General features: G+C 41.9%; 1 long non-coding RNA gene across 1 annotated transcript; it reads right to left on the bottom strand.

Annotated features, from left to right (window-relative positions):
• Positions 1–3,326: 3,326 nt before the first annotated feature.
• LOC121939399 (uncharacterized) lies at positions 3,327–5,310 on the bottom strand. The gene is made up of 3 exons (XR_015775697.1): positions 5,191–5,310; positions 3,736–3,795; positions 3,327–3,496 (listed from the first exon to the last, which is right to left on the bottom strand). It is a non-coding gene; the product is annotated as an uncharacterized LOC121939399 (long non-coding RNA).
• Between the last annotated feature and the right edge of the window lie 3,393 nt (positions 5,311–8,703).

The raw sequence follows: 8,703 nt of genomic DNA, 5'->3' as shown, positions 1-8,703 counted from the left end.
AGGTTTTGTAGTGGTAGGTTCTGGTGTAGTTGTAGGAGGTTCAGGTGTCGTAGTAGTTGGTTCTGGGGTTGTCATAGTAGGTTCTGGTGTAGTGGTAGTCGGTTCAGGTGTAGTTGTAGTGGGTTCAGGTGTTGTAGTGGTAGGTTCTGGTGTAGTTGTAGTGGGTTCAGGTGTTGTAGTGGTAGGTTCTGGTGTAGTTGTAGTAGGTTCAGGTGTCGTAGTAGTGGGTTCAGGGGTTGTTGTAGTCGGTTCTGGTGTAGTGGTAGTAGGTTCAGGTGTAGTTGTAGTGGGTACAGGTGTTGTAGTGGTAGGTTCTGGTGTAGTTGTAGTCGGTTCAGGTGTCGTAGTAGTTGGTTCAGGGGTTGTCGTAGTAGGTTCTGGTGTAGTTGTAGTAGGTTCAGGTGTTGTAGTAGTTGGTTCAGGGGTTGTTGTAGTTGGTTCTGGTGTAGTGGTAGTAGGTTCTGGTGTAGTTGTAGTAGGTTCTGGTGTAGTGGTAGTAGGTCCAGCTGTAGTTGTAGTGGTTTCAGGTGTCATAGTGGGTTCAGGTGTCGTAGTGGTAGGTTCTGGTGTAGTTGTAGTGGGTTCTGGTGTTGTGGTGGTAGGATCAGGGGTAGTTGAAGTGGGTTCTGGTGTAGTAGTAGTTGGTTCAGGGGTTGTCGTAGTAGGTTGTGGTGTAGTGGTAGTAGGTTCAGGTGTAGTTGTAGTGGGTTCAGGTGTTGTGGTGGTAGGTTCTGGTGTAGTTGTAGTAGGTTCAGGTGTTGTAGTAGTTGGTTCAGGGGTTGTCATAGTAGGTTCTGGTGTAGTTGTAGTAGGTTCAGGTGTTGTAGTAGTTGGTTCAGGGGTTGTCGTAGTTGGTTCAGGGGTTGTCGTAGTAGGTTCAGGTGTTGTAGTAGTTGGTTCAGGGGTTGTTGTAGTGGGTTCAGGTGTTGTAGTAGTTGGTTCAGGGGTTGTCGTAGAAGGTTCTGGTGTAGTGGTAGTAGGTTCTGGTGTAGTTGTAGTCGGTTCAGGCGTTGTAGTAGTTGGTTCAGGGGTTGTAGTTGGTTCAGGGGTTGTCGTAGTAGGTTCTGGTGTTGTAGTGGTAGGTTCTGGTGTAGTTGTAGTAGGTTCAGGTGTTGTAGTAGTTGGTTCAGGGGTTGTTGTAGTCGGTTCTGGTGTAGTGGTAGTAGGTTCTGGTGTAGTTGTAGTAGGTTCAGGTGTAGTGGTTGTTGGTTCAGGTGTAGTTATAGTGGGTTCTGGTTTTGTGGTGGTAGGTTCAGGTGTAGTTGTAGTGGGTTCAGGGGTTGTTGTAGTAGGTTCTGGTGTAGTGGTAGTAGGTTCAGGTGTAGTTGTAGTGGGTTCAGGTGTTGTAGTGGTAGGTTCTGGTGTAGTTGTAGTCGGTTCAGGTGTCGTTGTAGTTGGTTCAGGGTTGTCGTAGTAGGTTCTGGTGTAGTTGTAGTAGGTTCAGGTGTTGTAGTAGTTGGTTCAGGGGTTGTTGTAGTTGGTTCTGGTGTAGTGGTAGTAGGTTCTGGTGTAGTTGTAGTAGGTTCTGGTGTTGTGGTGGTAGGATCAGGGGTAGTTGAAGTGGGTTCTGGTGTAGTAGTAGTTGGTTCAGGGGTTGTCGTAGTAGGTTCTGGTGTAGTGGTAGTAGGTCCAGCTGTAGTTGTAGTGGTTTCAGGTGTCATAGTGGGTTCAGGTGTCGTAGTGGTAGGTTCTGGTGTAGTTGTAGTGGGTTCTGGTGTTGTGGTGGTAGGATCAGGGGTAGTTGTAGTGGGTTCTGGTGTAGTAGTAGTTGGTTCAGGGGTTGTCGTAGTAGGTTGTGGTGTAGTGGTAGTAGGTTCAGGTGTAGTTGTAGTGGGTTCAGGTGTTGTAGTGGTAGGATCAGGGGTAGTTGTAGTAGGTTCAGGGGTTGTCGTAGTAGGTTTAGGGGTTGTTGTAGTCGGTTCTGGTGTAGTGGTAGTAGGTTCAGGTGTTGTGGTTGTTGGTTCAGGTGTAGTTGTAGTGGGTTCTGGTGTTGTGGTGGTAGGATCAGGGGTAGTTAAAGTGGGTTCTGGTGTAGTAGTAGTTGGTTCAGGGGTTGTCGTAGTAGGTTGTGGTGTAGTGGTAGTAGGTTCAGGTGTAGTTGTAATGGGTTCAGGTGTTGGAGTGGTAGGATCAGGGGTAGTTGAAGTGGGTTCAGGAGTCGTAGTAGTTGGTTCAGGGGTTGTCGTAGTAGGTTCTGGTGTAGTGGTAGTAGGTTCAGGTGTAGTTGTAGTGGGTTCAGGTGTTGTAGTGGTAGGTTCTGGTGTAGTTGTAGTTGGTTCAGGTGTCGTTGTAGTTGGTTCAGGGGTTGTCGTAGTAGGTTGTGGTGTAGTGGTAGTAGGTTCAGGTGTAGTTGTAGTGGGTTCAGGTGTTGTAGTGCTAGGTTCTGGTGTAGTTGTAGTAGGTTCAGGTGTTGTAGTAGTTGGTTCAGGGGTTGTTGTAGTCGGTTCTGGTGTAGTGGTAGTAGGTTTTGGTGTAGTTGTAGTAGGTTCAGGTGTAGTGGTTGTTGGTTCAGGTGTAGTTGTAGTGGGCTCTGGTGTTGTGGTGGTAGGATCAGGGGTAGTTGTAGTAGGTTCAGGTGTCGTAGTAGTTGGTTCAGGGGTTGTCGTAGTAGGTTCTGGTGTAGTGGTAGTAGGTTCAGGTGTAGTTGTAGTGGGTTCAGGTTTTGTAGTGGTAGGTTCTGGTGTAGTTGTAGGAGGTTCAGGTGTCGTAGTAGTTGGTTCTGGGGTTGTCATAGTAGGTTCTGGTGTAGTGGTAGTCGGTTCAGGTGTAGTTGTAGTGGGTTCAGGTGTTGTAGTGGTAGGTTCTGGTGTAGTTGTAGTGGGTTCAGGTGTTGTAGTGGTAGGTTCTGGTGTAGTTGTAGTAGGTTCAGGTGTCGTAGTAGTAGGTTCTGGGGTTGTTGTAGTAGGTTCTGGTGTAGTGGTAGTAGGTTCAGGTGTAGTTGTAGGGGGTTCAGGTGTTGTAGTGGTAGGTTCTGGTGTACTTGTAGTAGATTCAGGTGTTGTAGTAGTTGGTTCAGGGGTTGTTGTAGTCGGTTCTGGTGTAGTGGTAGTAGGTTCAGGTGTAGTTGTAGTAGATTCTGGTGTTGTGGTCGTAGGATCAGGGGTAGTTGAAGTGGGTTCTGGTGTTGTGGTGGTAGGATCAGGGGTAGTTGAAGTGGGTTCTGGTGTAGTAGTAGTTGGTTCAGGGGTTGTCCTAGTAGGTTGTGGTGTAGTGGTAGTAGGTTCAGGTCTAGTTGTTGTGGGTTCAGGTGTTGTAGTGGTAGGTTTTGGTGTTGTAGTAGTAGGTTCAGGTGTGGTTGTAGATTCAGGTGTAGTGTTAGTGGGTTCTGGTGTTGTAGTGGTTGGTTCAGGTGTAGTAGTCGTTGGTCCAGGGGTTGTTGTAGTATGTTCAGGCTTAGTGGTCGTAGGTTCTGGTGTAGTTGTGGAAGGTACAGGTGCAGTTGTTGTCGGTTCACGTGTGGTTGTAGAAGTTTCAGTAGTTGTATTCTGGGCAGTTACTGATGGGAAGCGAAAAATTCATTCATTCATTCATAAGATCATTGTAACACCAGTTACATTTAGCTTTAATAATCTCTCTTTCATCTAAAGGTTATGCTAGCATATTAATTTTTATGAAAGTATAGTATTAGATGCAAGTCAGAACTGGACCTCATCTTTATGCTGTTGTTATTTAATGAATCTTTCAATATTTTCTATGAACATCCTATTCATACAAATGGTTAAATTGTCACCTTACCTGCTTGAATCAGAAAAATCAACAGGATTCTTTTAACACCCATCTCCTTTTCTTCTGTGGCTACAATATCAAACAAGACAGACACTGATTAACAGACACAGCACTTTCAAAGATTTTGAATAACAGTTGCCATCTGTTTAATTTATTACTGTACTTTTTAAGTCGCTGGCACTTTTCGATCTGCAAATTACAGTAATCATTACAGTTGTAGTTTCAGCTTTTATAACTCGTTGTACATGAGGTTTTATGGCTATATTTAACAAGTATTAAAATACAGTTTGTGTTCACTGAATTCTGTTTCCTGAAATGAAATCTAAAGACTCTTTACTTTAAAAGAACATAAAAAACTCAGTGCACACTTCTGTGAAGCTCTTTTATTTTTCAGTGTGTTTTACATTTTTATTATTGTAGCCTTTTGAAAAAATCCAGCTTGGAAAATTCATTATATGTGGAGTGGAAACAACTGTGACAGCTTTGATTTTTTTCAAAAAGGATCTCACAGTTTTGGAAGATAGCCAACATTTTTTGGGAGGAGTATGTTTTTTTTTTGCTTGTTGGAAAAGGACTATTTCCCTTTACATGACCTCATTTTCAAACAATAACCACTGTCAATAAGTCAAGGAATTTTCAGGTTGTCAAAATTTGGCGCAAAAACCCTACATGAAAAATGTCCCCTATTTCTTCACATTTCACTGAAATAAATGTTTTCTTCCCATAGTTTAACTTCAATTTATTATGTCTTTATTATCAATTTTTCAAACCAGGTTAGAGCTATTATATAGCTGTCTACATGCACTACCTCAACAATCAGATTACTTAAACAGGCAGCTCCACTGAGTGAGAAAACTAATCCTTTACTTCCCAAAACACTCAATTCATGTAAGTGTTCGCAAGCAACAATCAGCGTGAAATATCTTTGAGCAAATCTGAAACCCCCATTAGCACAGGTGTGCTATGAGAACTCTGATCTTATGATATAGGAGGACCAAAAGAGATACTACAAGAACCAATAATGTATTTAATTTTTTAAAGTTAGTTATTTCTATTTATATCTGAATGTTATAATAGAACATTTGTGTTTGTATCCAAAGCAGTACATTTTTTCCATGCTTCAAAAAAGAGAGTTTACATGTACCATTTAAATGGGGATGGATCAGAATAATTGGTGGAAAAAACAGAACATCAGCTAATGAGAAACCTACAACAGGATGTCATGAAGTATTAAAAACAAAAAAGTTAATAACTAATCAGTTTTTGTCTCTTTTAATATGTGATAAAAACAAAATTTGCAATAAAATAGAATGCATTCCCGAAAAGTAGGACAGAGATTATAAATGGAGTATACTGTTACAATAAATAATATAAAAACATTAAACAGACACATGCATACACTGTTTCTCATACACAGTGTTTAAATGTATAAAACTCTACATATACACTTAAAAATGTACTTACCCAAAATGAAAAGATTTGAGATGAAATGTTATAAATCTCGCACTATCTGCTTTTGATGTTTTAAAGTATTTCAGTGTCTTTCAATTCAGTTTAGTTCACACTTCTTATTTTGCAAAACTTTATTCTTAAGTGACAGTCCATGTTTTTTAAAGGCCTTTATATGGGAACCGAGTAAAAGCTTATGACGTCACTTATGGGTGATAACCTTTCTGAGAAATGTTGTGACTCCTTAGCGATGAACAAAAGCAAATCATTGGATTGAGGCTGTCAGATGTCAGTTTGTCAGTGTTTTTGGCTCAGTAAAATGGCATACTCCCTTTCTTTTGTCCTGTGAAACAGGTTGCTGATGCATTCCACCTACGTGAATGTTAAAGGAAGTTCCACAATGCAGCCAGAAGAGATGCATGAGAAAAAAAGGGATTTGTATATTTAAATATACAAACCTGCTTGAATCAGAAAAATCAACAGGTCTGGTAAGGTCTATTCGGGGGTACTAGAGAGGAGGGTCCGCCGGATAGTCGAACCCCGGATTCAGGAGGAGCAATGCGGTTTTCGCCCCGGTCGTGGAACTGTGGACCAGCTCTGGACCCTTGGCAGGATCCTTGAGGGTGCTTGGGAGTTTGCCCAACCAGTCCACATGTGCTTTGTGGACTTGGAGAAGGCATTTGACCGTGTCCCTCAGGGAGTCCTGTGGGGGGTTCTCCGGGAATATGGGGTTTCTGACTCCCTGATACGGGCTGTCCGTTCCCTGTATGACCGGTGCCGGAGCTTGGTCCGCAATGCCAGCAGTAAGTCGAACTCGTTTCCGGTGAGGGTTGGACTCCGCCAGGGCTGCCCTTTGTCACCGATTCTGTTCATAACTTTTATGGACAGAATTTCTAGGCGCAGCCAGGGTGTTGGGGGGGGTCCGGTTTGGTGACCTCAGGATTAGGTCTCTGCTCTTTGCAGATGATGTGGTCCTGTTGGCTTCATCGGGCCGTGACCTTCAGCTCTCGCTGGATCGGTTCGCAGCCGAGTGTGAAGCGGCTGGAATGAAAATCAGCACCTCCAAATCCGAGACCATGGTTCTCAGCCGGAAAAGGGTGGCGTGCCCCCTCCGGATCGGGGATGAAGTCCTGCCCCAAGTGGAGGAGTTTAAGTACCTCGGGGTCTTGTTCACGAGTGAGGGAAGGATGGAACGGGAGATCGACAGGCGGATCGGTGCGGCGTCTGCAGTAATGCGGACTCTGCACTGGTCTGTCTTGGTGAAGAGGGAGCTGAGCCGAAAGGCAAAGCTCTCGATTTACCAGTCGATCTTCGTTCCTACCATCACCGATGGTCATGAGCTTTGGGTAGTGACCGAAAGAACAAGATCGCGGGTACAAGCGGCCGAAATGAGTTTCCTCCGTAGGGTGGCTGGGCTCTCCCTTAGAGATAGGGTGAGAAGCTCGGTCATCCGGGAGGAGCTCGGAGTAGAGCCACTGCTCCTCCGCATTGAGAAGAGCCAGATGAGGTGGCTCGGGCATCTAATTAGGATGCCTCCAGGACGCCTCCCTGGTGAGGTGTTCAGGGAACGTCCCACCGGTAGGAGGCCCCGGGGAAGACCCAGGACACGCTGGAGAGACGTGTCTCAGCTGGCCTGGGAATGCCTCGGGGTCCCCCGGGAAGAGCTGGATGAAGTGGCCGGGGAGAGGGAAGTCTGGGTTTCCCTGCTTAGGCTGCTGCCCCCGCGACCCGACCCCGGATAAGCGGAAGAAAATGGATGGATGGATGTTTACCTGTACTTTTCTTCTAACCCCTTTCAGTTGATGAAAAATATTAATGAAATAAAGACAACTGCAGCTGTATATACAATTTTTTCAGGGTTCACCAGGTCCAATGCAAGACTTTTTAAGACTTTTTTAATGCCACATACAGCACACTTTAATCATAGGATGTTCCCTAAATGTTTATATGAATCTGTAGCCTATTGTTGAACATGCTTAGTTTTACACATCTTTTTGTTTTCTTCTAACGTCTAAAGTAAGATCCCTTACACTGATAGATACAAGTATTTCCACAATACTGATGACATCAGTAACATGGAAACTAAAACGAAACAAAGCAACAAACTAACAAAAAACTTTGTTCACCATGTTACTTTTAAAACTGAGTAAAATGTTCTCCAGTTTAAACCTCATGTTTTGCTGGATATATCTGTTGCATTAGTTAAACATTTTTTCTGCCAGCAGTATAATTTTTCATGATGGGATGTTAAAAAACATCCCCCATGTGGCTGAGACATTCATTGGTGAATTTTTCCCGAAATTATTTTTTCCTCCAAATAATATTCTATTCTAAAAATATTTATTTAAGTTAATAAATAATGATCTGAAGTGGTGTGTAAATATTCTAGTTTGTTCATGAACATTAGATGCTTTCACAGATACTTCTTAGACAGAGATTTCATTAAATGATTAGATTATTTTAAGTTACATAGCTAAATAGTTTGATCAAAACCCTTAAAAACACACAAACAAAACAAAAAAGAACAACTTCATAATTAAGCTTAAGCTGTGAGTACTACAAACTTTTGATTAGTTTCTGTTAGCATCTGTCAGATGAATGAGCAACATCAAAATTAAAAGAGTCAGTTGGTATTTATTTTTTTGACAAGCATTACTGAATTATAATATATCTAACTCATTTATTTAATGTGTAACTCTCAGGTGTAAAGTGTACACTTGTTTGTGTTAAATGCTCAGACATGGCATTTGAAAATCAATCATCTTTAGTTACTTATAGGCTAAGTTTTTGGACAAAAAGAGAAAAATCATGATAAGTTTTTTAAGAGGAACCAAACTGTAACCAAATAACAAAATTTCCTGTTAGCAGTAGCTCCTGATGCCAGCACAGATTTCATTAATTATTATGTATTTTTTTTACATCTGTAAAATGTCAGGAAAGATTCTTCTGAAATGACATTTGTTGCAGAAAAAGGCAAGCATTTTTGCTTAAAAAAAGACTTATAATGCTTTTGTAAATTACATTTTAGGAAATGATGAGTGAGGGTTTTAACAGTTTTCATCCACATACCCTAATATTCAATAAGCTGTGGTTTATCACCTACATAAAATAACGATAGAGTGTAACAGATTTTTATATAAATATAATAGCATAGACAGATTTCTTTCTTGTCATGTTTGTGTTCTAATCAAAGCAATATTTATAACCAGAAAAACACACAACGATCAAGTTAACGATGGTTGATGCTGGTTTTGATACTGGTAGTTAATATGTGTTTGAGGTGATTGAGGAGCAGTGTATTAAAGAAAACCAAAGTAAAGTATGCAGCACTCCTAGATTTTTCTGAACAAACCTGATTCACTGACACAACAAAAACAAAGACTGATTCTAAAATGCTATTGTGAAATTTTAGACTTATACAAATCACACGGCAGGGTTTGATAGTCTTTAAACGTCACTGCTGCTTTTATTTAAGCTTCTGACATTAAACATGTTGCGGTGCTGTTTATCCACCAAAACTGCAAAACA

The sequence above is a fragment of the Plectropomus leopardus genome, chromosome 23, assembly GCF_026936395.1.
Source record: "Plectropomus leopardus strain MGB_pleo_1.0 chromosome 23, ASM2693639v1, whole genome shotgun sequence".
NCBI classification, from domain to species: domain Eukaryota; kingdom Metazoa; phylum Chordata; class Actinopteri; order Perciformes; family Serranidae; genus Plectropomus; species Plectropomus leopardus.
The sequence above is the reverse complement of the archived record's forward strand: the minus strand, read 5'-3'. Positions and strand labels throughout refer to the sequence as shown.